Source organism: Rhipicephalus sanguineus, chromosome 9 (assembly GCF_013339695.2).
Source record: "Rhipicephalus sanguineus isolate Rsan-2018 chromosome 9, BIME_Rsan_1.4, whole genome shotgun sequence".
Taxonomy (NCBI): Eukaryota; Metazoa; Arthropoda; class Arachnida; order Ixodida; family Ixodidae; genus Rhipicephalus; species Rhipicephalus sanguineus.
In genome coordinates, this window is record NC_051184.2 from 97,159,497 (window position 1) to 97,173,157 (window position 13,661).

The window sequence follows — 13,661 nt, forward strand, 5'->3', positions numbered from 1 at the left end:
AACTGCGTCAGCCGCTACTTTTCTCTTTTTTTTTTTCGCGTGCGCGACACCATCTAGCGGCGACGTCAAAAAAAACTAACATTATTAAATATCACCACTCAAAGCTGTTGCTGTTTGAAAGAGCGTTTGAGCTTGAGAAGCAAAAACAATAATTTTCTGTAAAGTAATTATACTTATTAAAAGGCGAGAAACGCTTCACAGTCCCCGTGCCGACGTCACAGGATGCGCGTCTACTTCCGGAAAGCTCTCCGCTTCACGATTGGCTGTCCTCTTCCTCTCGGCGGTTCTAGGCGGGAGAGCTGCGCCTCCTCTCACTTTTGTGACGTAGGCACCGCAGAACGAACGCGAACGAACAGAGATCTCCGATCGCCCCCCTAGTTGCCATCGACCCTTCGCGCGAAGGAACGCTGGCATCGACGCGCTCTGCGTTGTGTTCGCGTTTCGTTATGGCGAAGCGCATAAACAGGAGCAGGGTCGTAGAACTGCTGGGCATGCTTGAAAGCAAGTTTCTGGCGATGTCTGAGGAAGAGAAACATGCATTCGCCGAACAAGAAACGACGCAAGCAGTTGTGGTTGGTTCGTCCTGATTTGCAAGACGCGAGAAGCTTGGTTGATCCGAGGTAATGTTACCCGTTCTGCGAGATCGTTATGGTGTATTGCAAAGATGCTAATCGCGACGACACTTGGCAGTTGTCAAGAACTACAGGATGGTTAAGAAAGACTTCGCTGTCGCTACGGGCTTCGACGACTGCAATATCATAAGCACGCCACCATTTTTCGAACGCTCGACTCGCGTTCCGATTGGTTCGCGGTAAGGGAATCCGGCAGCAGCTGCCGCAAAAATCGGTCCTCGACCGATCGGCGCGGAAAGGGCTTTTCCGGCGGTTCTCGCTCCCGCCGAAGCGGATTCCGCGCGCTCTCGCCGCCGAATGTCTCAGTGTGAACGCGCCATCAGACTCTTGCGCTCGCTTTGTCCCAAGAGCGTGCAGCGCGGTCTTTTGAGCCGTGAACAAAACCAAAGCGCGCGAGACCTCAAGAAGATAAAGACGGCGAAGATAAAGCCACGGCTCGCGTTCCCTACGGGCGTCGATTCTGGTCACTAAAATAAAACTTCATTTGGGTCTAGTTGGTACATATTTCTGGGGCTAAAATTACATCGCCAACGCACTTCTTCGTCCTTCTTTACTTCTTTGTGTCTGCGCCCACCTGAATGTGATTTACCGTCTTGGCGTATCTAATACACTATCACTCTTGTTACACGTTCTGGTTTAGAGCTATTGATGTGTGGGCATGTGCGGTAAGTTTGCTTTGAGCTTATATATGCATTGGCGTATGAAAGAATAAAGCAGTTGTTAGCTAGCGCTTGTAACACACGTTTCTTTTTTTGTGGGTGTGTTGTGCGTTAGTGCTGTAATTTTAGCCTCAGGATTCTGATCACGGTGTAAGGTATATATTGTGATTCTGGTTCAGCCGCCTCGTTTCTTCCCTCCTGTAGCATAAGCCTACAAAAGCCAAAGCGTTCCTACTAGCTCGCGCCACCACGAGTCACGGGACGTTCTTCTTTTTCCCTGGCCGATTGGCCACGAGTGGCGCGGTGCTACAATCCCAAAACAGAAAACTAGCGGGGGTCGCCAGTAAAACAACGCAAACGCAGCGCGGGCAACGATGCAGCATGGCCTGCGTCTCGCGAAATTTTAACTTCGCCTTGTGTGGCGTCCCGTGCGCTTCTCCCAACGCTGCGTGCGTTTGTATTCTGTTGTTAGTATCTCGGAAAACGAATGACGCATAGCCTAATGGTCTAAGGCAGCGCGCTGTGGAGCGAGGGGTAGCAGGTTCGAATCGCCGGTCGCGCGCTTCGGAATATTTTCTTCTGAGTAATTTTATTTGCGGCTTTTATTTATATATACGTATATGTACTATACGGGACATGACGTGACAGCAAAAATCCACCGAGAGTGTCCATATAATTTCTATCGCAATAAAACACAAAGAAATAGAGCAAAAGAAAAGAAGAACAAAGTGACTCATTTCCGCAGGCAGCGCCATTCGCGACATCAGCAGAAATAATGCCATCAAAGAGCGGGGATCCTTTCTGAAGAACACTCGCAGAGACACTGCTCGAATTCCATCGTACTCCTATAGAAACAGTTTGGTGACTGCACAACGGTCTTTTCACCACGGTCGCATACAGCCAGGTTATCGATTTCTCCAGCGATGCAAAAGGGCCAGCACATGAGCGGGTCACTTATCACCGGTACCTTTTGCCGGCTTCGCCAAGCTATACGTAAATTCAGTCAGGTAGATTGTGTCAAATTTGGAAACTTCTGGAATTATCCCTTTTCGTTTAGTTTTGATCGTCTATGTCCAGTCAGTCTGTCGCGCAGAGCGCAACGACGGTAGTTTTGTTTATGCAGCGCTTCTAATAGAACTGCCCTCAATGCTTTCTCTCTTATATTCGCGTCGCTGTCGTGAAGCAGCCCAGCACCTATAGAACCACAAGAAGCAAGGTAGACGATGGCGTGATAGAAATGCATAAACATAGGCCTTTGTATGTATTAGTGTTCGGAATTCTTCTCACATTCTCGAAAGCAAAGCATTAAAATAAAAAAAGTCTTCCCGTTTTTCAACGTGCATACGTTTAAAATGAAAGCTGTTTTTAAATATTGTTGTGTTGAATTTGAGATGAAGCTCTGTTAAATTATTTTTTCGCAGAAAGTTTGGCCACCATAACATAAAAGCACTTTGGCTTTTTTGTGGAATAAAGAGCGAGGAAACACCAAGAATAAGCTGCAGTTCTTGAAATCCTTGAACGTTAAAGTTCACGTAATTTCTATATATCTGTAGGGTGAGGAGCAGAGAAATACCAGAACGATTTGAAAGGTCAAACAGTGAACGTTCTTGTCTGCGGTAAACAGGACGCGATCGCTCAAAAAGAAATGCTTTAATCTACACTGGTTTTTCTTCTTGGCCATTTTTTTTTATAATTGTATCAGCGAGCTTATGTTTCGCTATTTCGGCAACAGAAATTATAGTGGGGCATTTTTTTTCTGTTTTTCTTTGTCGAACTACTCTGTCTCGTCTTTTATTAACCTCTACTAGCATCCTGGTTAGACGTGTAGGTATATGGGGACTGCACCTGATAATATGACACCATAATCTGACCAGGGCAAGTCTCTCTTCAGTTTTGATTGCTCTCTTAGAGACACGCGTTGATCTTGTTTCTATAGGGTGGCTGTATTTTTGTACCGATCACTGTTTCGACTTTGAACGAGAAAAGTATACATTGAGTAAATTGTGCTTAAGTGCAATCGACGAGCAATGCCTGACTTCCTGTTTGTTGGAATTCGTTCTTGCGATTTTGCTGTTTGCCGCTCCTTTGCTTCCCTAAGAGACGTACAATGCGCCATTAAACTAGAGAATGTTCTTTCATATATGTTGCTAACGAGTAGGGAACTAGAATGTGTACATTCAATTTAACAGAAGACACCTGCATACAAAAGTTGCAGGCTGCAGTTTACAGTAATAGTTCCAGACGGTCTGAAAAAAAAAGGATAATTTACCTTTGCTGCAGACTTGAAGAGATAGCGTCTAATCACTGTGTCTGAATAAATACCATGTATACGAACTGTTTCATGGTAAAAAATGCGAATGTTGCCACTGCAAATTCGCGTCGGAATTAGAGCATAATTTTGGCGCTGTTTGAAAACAGGAAGTTTGAGGATGTCGGCTGCCTCCATCGATATACGTCTTCACAATATTGAAGAATGGTTGATGAAACTTCTCTATAATATACATTTGCAGTCTGACATGCGTTAGACAGTCATGCAGCAGTTGAGATGCCCAAGTCAATGTTTCTATTGACAAAATAGAGCGAAGAGCCATGAATAAATAATCCGCTGATTAACCAGTTTCTGAATATTTATAATATAGAGAAGCAATGTTTAATGTAGTATCATAAGTTAATGCGTATACATGCTTGCCTGCCCTTAAGTGCGTGGATATGTGCGCGCATTGAAATCTAAAGCGTGCTGCCTACCACCTGTGTTCCTTCACGAAGGATCAGTGTTGTAGAACATGAACTTTGAGTGGCTACTGCAGTGGTGTATAGGGAATAGAGGAGTTGTTATTGACATCAAGAGCGACTTTAGACGACGACCTTTCCTTTGTTTGTGCTTCTCAACCCGTTCACCTTGTATGTTACTTCCGCAGATGGCTGCCGTATGATTTTGTTCCCCGCGCGAGTCACGTTTGTTTTGCCTTATCTAATCCAGTCAACATCTGGGGCAAGCTTACAATATGACGAAACAATTTAGCAGCTGCTCTGCTTTCGCTGAAACTTTTACAATAAAAATATTAATACACCAGAGCGTGTGAAAAGGCGTTCTATGCGCGTAGATCAAAAGAAGCAAAAAGAAAAATCTTCACAGTATGCTGCAAGTGCAAGAAGCGAAAAGTGTTACTTAAACAATAAAGCCGACACCGCAGCCTTGATGCAGACACAAAACTAAGCAGGCATAGTTAGAGCAGAGAAGCAGAGCGAAGCAATGTCGGCGACAAGGGTCGAGGAAGTCACGCTCACCAGCCGAATGGGAATAATGTGTGGCGCGCCTCCAAGTGACGCCTAGATAAATGGCTCGCAATATCTGAGCTGCTTTGTAGTATGCGGCCGTGGATTACGCCACCTTGTTTGTCAGATGTGGAGTATTGTTATGACACGCGTGAAGGAAATACATCCTGGGAGTTTCGGGAAAATAATTCTGCGTGGCAAAAACGCAGCTGAGTCTGATTAGTGATACTGTCCTAATCCTATAATTCTTGGCGAATGCGATTAGCTTTTAAAAAAGCAGCAGTTTAGACAATCGTAACGTGAAGGACAGCTAGAAAAACGACTATGCAAGAGTTCTAAGCGAAAACTCTGTGATTCGTTCTATTGGTCTTCTTACTACCTTGTGCCCGGCTTCTTGAAAAATACTGGACATTCATGCTTACTGCCATGAGGCACTTGCAATGGAGCCTACCATTTTAGAGAAACAAAACCGTTTCACCTAGTCAAGTCAGTATTGATTGATAGCATGAGGCAGAAAGCAGAAGTTGACGTTGTCCCATTATACGTAGCGCTGTGCTGTGTTACATCAAGCTCCTTCTGTATTCAAATTCAGTAAAGAAATTTATCATCATCACACATCATCATCTTAGTCATCATTATCATCATCACCATAATAATTAGAAAACTTGAAGATACTGTTGTCCCAATATACATGAATGTATCACGTTCTCATAAACCATGCTACCAGTGCTGTGTTACCTCCGGCTGCTTCTTTCATTTCAGTTTATATATTTATCATGATCACCATCATCATGATCTCCAGAAAGCCTCAGTCGCGTTTTCTTGTTTCCAGCATACTGTTGTTAAAAGTGAACTTCATTCAATATCTGAAAGTGAACGACCCGGTCCATCGCTTGCACGTCGCTGTATACCCAGACAACCAACTGAGCTTTTAGAGCGGAGCTCTTAGGTGCCCGTTCCTCCGTTGAGCGGCCTCGGCGTTGACGTCGACGTAACCGAGAGTGCGAATGCGGAGTCTGTCCATATCAAGAGCCACTGGTCTCTAACCTCGCTTTCTCCCTCCTTCATGCGCGCTGGCTGGAACGTATTCAGGGTTGTGCATGCAGGGCTGACACGTGCACTGCGGCTGGCTTCGCTTGTCTTAACGGGGCTGTCGGCGTTTCGCTTGGTTCGCGATGCCTGCAATGCACACACATTGGTGTGCGTAGAACTAAAGTGCTGGCACTTTCTGTGGCAACACGTAATTAATGTTACGTTGCTACAACTGCGGATAGCCAGAATTTAAAGCACAGTTGGCGTTGCCCCAACAAGACGCTGCGCTCGTATTTCGCATTAGGCAGTGCCGTAATCGTCAGTGAATTTTTATCGACACACCTGCCCGTGCGAGAAAAGTTTTTCCGCTATTTTCATCCTCTTCTCCTTTGGTTTGAATAGCAATGCACACCTTCAAAACAAGGGGGCGTTGAATTCGAGTATACAGCAAACGAATAAATTTGCTGAATAAATTTTAGTAACAACTTTTCAACTTTCGTCATTTGTATAAAACCAACCATTACGTCTTGCTGGCTTACATGACCCGTCCCCCATACCGGATTTCATCCTGTTTATTTAGTTAAAGAAGATAGCTCAGGAACACAGTGTGTCACGCATTTGAAAATTACCCTATATCGGTGGAATTACAACACATTTCACATTACACTATTCAGCTGATTTTTAAAGATAAAACATCAAAGGTGCTCGAATTTGCTCGGTCCGTTTTGTTGGTACATATATATACTGGAAGTGCATTTCTTATCGGCAACCACGATGTCTTAGTATTTAGGTGCGCATCACTAGCTATACAAGTGCCAGCTATACATCTGAACATATGCCCAAGGTATTAAACACGCTGGTTACGCGCCCTTAATGAAAAGCCTTATAGAATAATCAAGCTCCGCACATTATGACTTACTTCATATGCAAAACAATACCCTACCCCAGCAAGTGTAAAGCTGAATAACAATCGGTCTAGGGCAGGGTTATGTAGGGAAGATAACAGCTCTAGCAGATAAGGAAACAGCTCATGCTTGAGCGAACACTGGCACCGCAGGACATCGCGTGATGCCGCTTGTGTGGACAGTACACAGCACGGGTCACGCGAATATCTTGGAACGCTCCCCATTGAAGTAATTTCCAAGCTAGCCTTGCCTCATTTTCTACTGATTTCCGTTTTTTTGTTCTGCAACAGTGCACTTATTCTTCACTCATATCACGGCTGACTCCTGCATGAACTTCCACCAATTCTATTACATTAGCAGGATATTTAACCATTGCTCCTCGTAAATATTACGTCGAATAATTCTTACCTATTTTTCATCTTGTAACCTCATGAGAGCAACTCTCGCAATGAGCAAGTCTTGTGTTACTTTACTTCTGGGTGTTAGTAGTTCGAAGCACTTAATTTGCATCAGCATTGTCGAGGTTAACGTGCAGGAACGCGCTACCCAAAAATCGAGAAATTTATTTTCTCCTCCATATTTTGGCTTGAACAACAACATACTATTGATGGCATACAATATCGGCAGCTTAATTTAGCCGCATAAAAATACAAATTTTATTACAATTTATAACATTTTTTTGTTACAAATAAAACATGATTTAGATTCTGATTTTCTTTATGGATGACATATGTGTGATAATTCAACTATTTAGGTCATGAATATGATATCTGAAAGCATAACATATGTATTCCAAAGATGTGGAACCTTGAAATATCAGTCCTTAACCATCTAGTTACACCCATTCCGAAAACGTTCTTACGTGTTCATTCGGCTCTTGGACGTTCATGGCCAGGTGAACACTACCACAAAAGAAGTCCACACGTGATAACGTCTCAGACCCAAAATTGTTGCAAGTCTAAGTGATGATCTTGCAGCGGCACTGTTGATTACATCAAGTAAGTGTATCAAGAGGGGAATATCTTCCATTACTCCAGCCGTGATCTGTAAGCGTATCGAAAAGGTCCACCAAGTTTCTAATTCTGACAAAGACTATATATAGTAATAGGAATAGCGCCGATGGTAAAGATGTAACTAAACTCATCTGACAGGCTGAAGAAAGTAGGTAGTCTTGTGTGTGTTGACCCTGCAAGCAACAAGTTGACAAATACACAAATAGACTTGCCAAGAAACAAACACCATAACTAAATTGAGAAAGGTACACAGGCCGGCATCAGATCATAGGTATACTGCCCTGATTATAGCTCATCCATTTCTTATTTAAGTAAGACTTACCAGGATTTTGTGTTGTAAGAGGTGAGAATAAGAGCAATCTTCAAGCTAAAGTTTACACGTTTATACCAGGATAGGGTAGACAATTTTTACGGGTTATAATATTTCTGGAAGTCCGTGTTCAAGTACAGTACACAAGGAACATTTCATCCGTGGTCGCTTTCATGCAGGGACCACTGATCACTGCATCTGCATGTGAATGAATCGACACTAGGAGCCGTTCATCAGCTGAGAGCCAGTGATTGTGCCGTTGCATAGTGGACTGTTTTGCTGGCGTTGTTCTGCGTCCTTTTACCGCGATAGCGTTAAAGAGCTCGTTTCGCAGAGATTCCAGTGTCGGCGTCGGCGTCCTTGGTTGCGAGCGAAAAATCGAGAAAGATGCAAATTTAAAAAAAATGATAAAAATAATATGTTTGAGTGAGAATCGAACATAGGCCTGTAGCGGGGCAAGCAGGTGTTGAACCATTACGCCATTGCTTGAAACTGCTTCAGAAAAAATACCATTATGGATCTCATGCAGTGTAGAAGGAGTCTCCTCAACACACGCTTTATTGCATCACAGAAGCGTAGAATCGCGCCAGGCGTCAAAACATGTGAATTGCACAACGAGTGGGTGTTTTAAAGGCCCACCCATTACACAGCGCTCAGACATACTTAATCATCAATATGAGCAAAAGTTTCAGCAGAAGCATCAAGTCAGTAGCTGCGTAGGTTCGCGTGTTGCCTTACGGCCGCATAGTGGGCCCTTCGCTGATTCACAAAATGAATTATTGCGTAGTGGGTACTTCGCAGCTGTACTTACAGTAGGCATTCTAGGATCATTTGAAACGTCCAATGTAACGCGCACAGACGTTCTTTTCCTTGTGGCGTGGTTGAGGGACCCACGGACGACCGGTGGACAACGAGCGTCCTGCAAGTTTTTGTTCTAGATTTTCCGTTCATTTTTTATAGATTTATGTAACTGTTTACTCGCGGAATGCGTGCTCATGCATTTATAGAATAAAAAGCCAGATAAAATGTTAACAACGTATTCGGATAATCGTCTCTTATAAAGGCCACGTTTTCAATGGTGTGCATTCATTAAACAACTTAACAAACAACGCACTATTTCTAGAGCTCAATAGTTACTAGATTAACCGCTAAATCGCCCCAGCGTGCCACTCCCGTATCCTATTGGAAGGAATGCAGAGAGCTTCAGCGTAACTCTATGCCGTGACGCTGCTTTCAACGCGTCGTGTATTGTCAGAAACAGCTCTTTTTGTTTAGAACCTCATGCAGGCATGCTACATCACGTCGTCTTCTATTTTTAGCGGTCTTTTTTTCACTCATTCCGCTCCTAGAACATTTTATCAAGCAATCTCAAGCGAAAACGTGTTTCTACAAGAAGCTTCAAGTTCTCCACGCAATCCTTCAGCTTAATCTAGTAGCACGTACATTATGAATCAAACTAGTCTAAATTGGCCAGTCCGTCGCCTACAACCGCCGTCCTTTTTTTTGCAAAAATATGATGAAGCCGACGCCGTGGTAAACCAAACAAAGTAATAGTGCATGTGTTACCCCTGTGCTATAATTCAAGTACTAACAGATGTGTGTAGCTACCACGAGATACCAGCTGCGCACGACGCCAGCGTCCACAGCCACGCGGTCGACCGCTCTAGACAAGCGTGATTCATACCGTACATCGCTTTTCCCTTACCAGCGTTTCCAATGCGCAAACGAAATTATGCAGCGCAGCAGGAGAAACGTTTACCTCCGTTCTACACGGAACGTCCAAACAATACCAACAAAATATTCTTGGAACCTCTAACACATCTCCGTCCTGTCCAGCGTAAGCTTGCTACGCGCACGTAGGGATACTTGTCAACATCGCTTTGTTGACAAGGCTGTCGGATTTGGCGACCAAAACCGGCACATCGGCCCATTTCTCTACGAGAGCGTTTCGTTCGCGTTTTCACGTGCCTCCCTCGACTCCACCGCAAGAAAGCATTTATTGCGTGTCCTTTCCTCGCCATGCGACAGGACGACAACGCTACCTCGCATAGCAAGCCCGCTGCAATGTCTGCAACGGGCACTCATCTCGTCTTACGCTAGAGTTCAAAACGCAATCTGCCACAGCACTTCCCCTTTCGCCTTGCTTTGCACCTGTTTTTAAGGCATCTCTACCGTTTTCAGTTCTCATTTTTGCCTCTGGTTCTCCCATAGCGCCCTTCTGTCCGGACAGCACGACCACTTCGGCGTAGAGCCACTGCGAAGCAGCAGTATTTTAATTTAACGCCGTTGGTGCTTGTTTGTATGAGGAGCATCGGTGCTTGTTTGAATGCATGTGGCCCTCTATTCTGCACGATTCGGGGCTTGCTCGACATTTCGAGCGTGATTGCGGATATACGGCGTGCAGAGGAGTAATGCGACAGAGTTTTACCGATTGAAATCTCGATCAGAATTCAGCCACCTAAGTGGAAGAAAAATTTGTTATGGAGAAGTGGTTGCGTGTGTGCGGTTCAGTAGAAACAGGTGCAGTGGACGTTACTGCTGCCTTACACTATAATTTAAGAGTGGAAGAGTGCGTTTGTTAGACAACTCTTTAGACGCTAAGAAAACGAGCACGGATAAAAAGAGCAGACACAAGTGCACATACTCTCCTGAAAAGAGAGTTTTCAGGCCCGAATCGAAAGTGGGTTTTACACAGTTGCAATATGGGTTAAAGCACGGTAGCGCCCAGCCGTGTGTGTCACCACTGTCATTTGTGGGAGAGCTTACAGCTGTAACAGCATGCAGACAAGCGAGAAAGTATTACCGAAGGGTGCCAACAACTTTATATTCTGTGTTTTAGTGCCAAACCAATGTGATATTGGAAGGAAGTCAAAGAAAAGCCGGGATCTATTGTGTCTTGCAGGAACTGTGTTCTTGCAAGGCATATTAGATCCCAGGCTGTTCAGGTTTACTACCGCTTTCAATATCACTATGATTTTGGCACTAAGAACGATTAGAAATACTATAAAAATCAAACGGATGCATGTTTGTACGATGCATGTTTGAGGGCGCTTTGCAGAGCAAGCACTACTGCGGCATGGCGGCTTTCTAATTTGTTTATTGCGCCATCCGTCTCACCCGGTTCGCCTGCACCGAGCAGCTTAGCATACGTTTTGCGTAGCTTGCGTAGTTGCGTAGTTGCGTAGTTGCGTAGCTTCCACAGTGCTACAACCAGCTTGTGAGATGATTTATACAGTAGAATAAGGTTTGCTATGCATTGCTTATTTTCAGAACAAAATGTGCATGACTTCACCAGCTCCCAATGTAACGCGAATTCATTACTCGTCGCCCTGACATCAACGCGAGAAGACTTTCCACCACTCAAGAGTCACTGACACACATCTCGCATCTTGCCTCTGCCTGTGACGAGTGTCAGCTGCAAGGGCGACCACGTGCTTTGCGGCGAAGCACCAACAAAAAGAAATGCAGGACGCGTACGGAGAGCCAAATTCAAAATTATTTTCTTTCTTAAAACAAAAATGATTTGGTTAGACTTTCTTCATTACTTAACGATGTAGTCTACTATCAAAAGCCGCATGACGAGGATTTTTACTTGGACCGCATCAGTATGAAAAATACGGTCAAACATGCGACGAATCGCATATTTTCTCTACTTTCACAATTTTTTCGGGAAGATTTGAAGTCTATTTTACCCCTAAACATTTTTGTACTAAAATACAGTTTCCGTAAAATCATACTATTATTTATATTGGTTAGGGAGAGTTCCAGATAGCTCAAGAAAAAATCACGAACTTTGAAGATTTCGTAGTTTTTGAAGATACGTAGCTGGTAGTGAAACACAAAGTTTTCGGAATTAAAGAATAGGACAACTAAACAGAACCTCTGCGATCGCGCAAGCGTGGTTTCGAAGCTCAACACACAAAAAAATGGATCTTATACACATTTTTCTATAAGGCATGGTTTAACAAATAGAAGCAAAATTCGAGGGGGCGCCATGATCATCAAAATTTTTTTCGAGCAAAAATGTTTTGCCACAATACTCTATGTGGCACCGGAAAAAGGCACAAATTTTATCAGCAAAATCTGCGATGTGAGAGCGCCACGTCTGGGACACTTGGCATGGAATGACCCATATATATACGGTACATGGCGGGGATGACGACCGGCAACGGCAAAAAACAGCCGAGATTGTCCGTATAATAAGTACCGCAATAAAACTGAAGCGTAATAACAGCAGCATAGTGTCAAAGTTTTCAAGTAAACACTTGCTAGGATACTATACTTTGTTGTCTGTAAAACGGAAAGCACCGCCTACCGTTTTACCCGTAATTTGTCGTCAGTTTTCAGAATTGCCTAAAACCAAAGGGGGCCGGCTATCCGAATAATTATGGTATCTGGCTGCGTGCTTCGAGAAGCGTATAATACGGCCGCCGCTTCACTTCTTCAGGACAAAGAATATGCAATCAGCATGCTTTTAGTGTTATGCTTAAAGAATTCAACATTATGGCGGGGTATACCCTCGCGCAGCACCGTAACTCTGACGTGCTTATGGCCACGTCAAGGGCTATTGCTCTTGATTTGCAGAAACGTTGAGCAACGCGTTCCGCGTCAGCAGCTTGAGCTCAATGAAATATGAAAAGTGAGAGCTACTTTTCCAACGTGACCGGCTTTATGGCCAATGATATGTGGACTTTCCTAGTACATAATGGGGTGCAGGAAAGAGTGACTAAAAGAATGAATGAGTTTTGGCCAAAACAGACGATGCTGAGAAGGACCCCTAAATCCTTGAATTAAAAACACTTTACTGGGCACCGCCGTCTCTAGCCAAACCGCAAGCGCAGTTTCAACGCTTAAAGGCATGATAAACGAGTTCTCAGCGAGACACAGAAATGGGTTAGAATGCTTGAGATTTGTCGTCCCGCTACATATGCCCTCCACATGATGTCTTGGCTCTTGCGGTTGGCAGACTGAATTGTGGAGTCCGAAGACGAATGCCGTTGAAACGCACAAACGAAAAAGTCCACATTTTCATCAGGAACCGGAACGCTGCCGTATGCATCTTCATAAAAAGAAGGACGTTTAGTAGGCGTCTACAAAACCCGGTGCAATCACGTTGGACAAGGACTACTCTTGCGTTGTTTGTCATACCGCGGAATATTAAAGCACTTGTAGTCCATTTTTCCGCGTAGATCCTTAATCATTTATAATAATACAGTGCGTGTTATTTCTTCTTTTCTCTATTACCCTTTGAATCTAGAAATTGTAAGTACTCAATGAAATAGACAGGTCACACAGTACAGTAATAAAATGCAATTTTGTGTTACATAATTTTCTCGGTCCGTTTGTGATATAACTGAATAATGCTGTCTGTGCGGCGAAAATTTTTATCCTTCCATTTTCATCGCGAAAATTGACTTTTTTAGATAGCTCCGCGAACTCTTCTGCCTGCACTTCACTGAATGTTTTTAGTAGGAAGCATGCATATAACCACTGCGCTTGAAGAAACATATTCCGTCAATGTGGAAACATATTGCGTATTAAACATTCGCAATCTTTGTGAACGTAAGGCAACAGCCGAATGCTTCCAGAAGCTATCGACATAGGGTAAGTAAGATATGTGTCAGAAGAAAATTCCCAATAGCGGCAGATCTCCCACGACACACAGAGACGTTAATTCACAGGCCTCGACTGCAGTAGCATACACAGTTTCTTCCACAGCACACACCAGTCCAAGTCACCGGAATACTACTCTCCTTAACTGACGACGTCATGAAGAAGTACATATCGAGTGCCAGTGCTTATTGCGTGCTTTTTGGCGTAATCTTTTCGCGGGA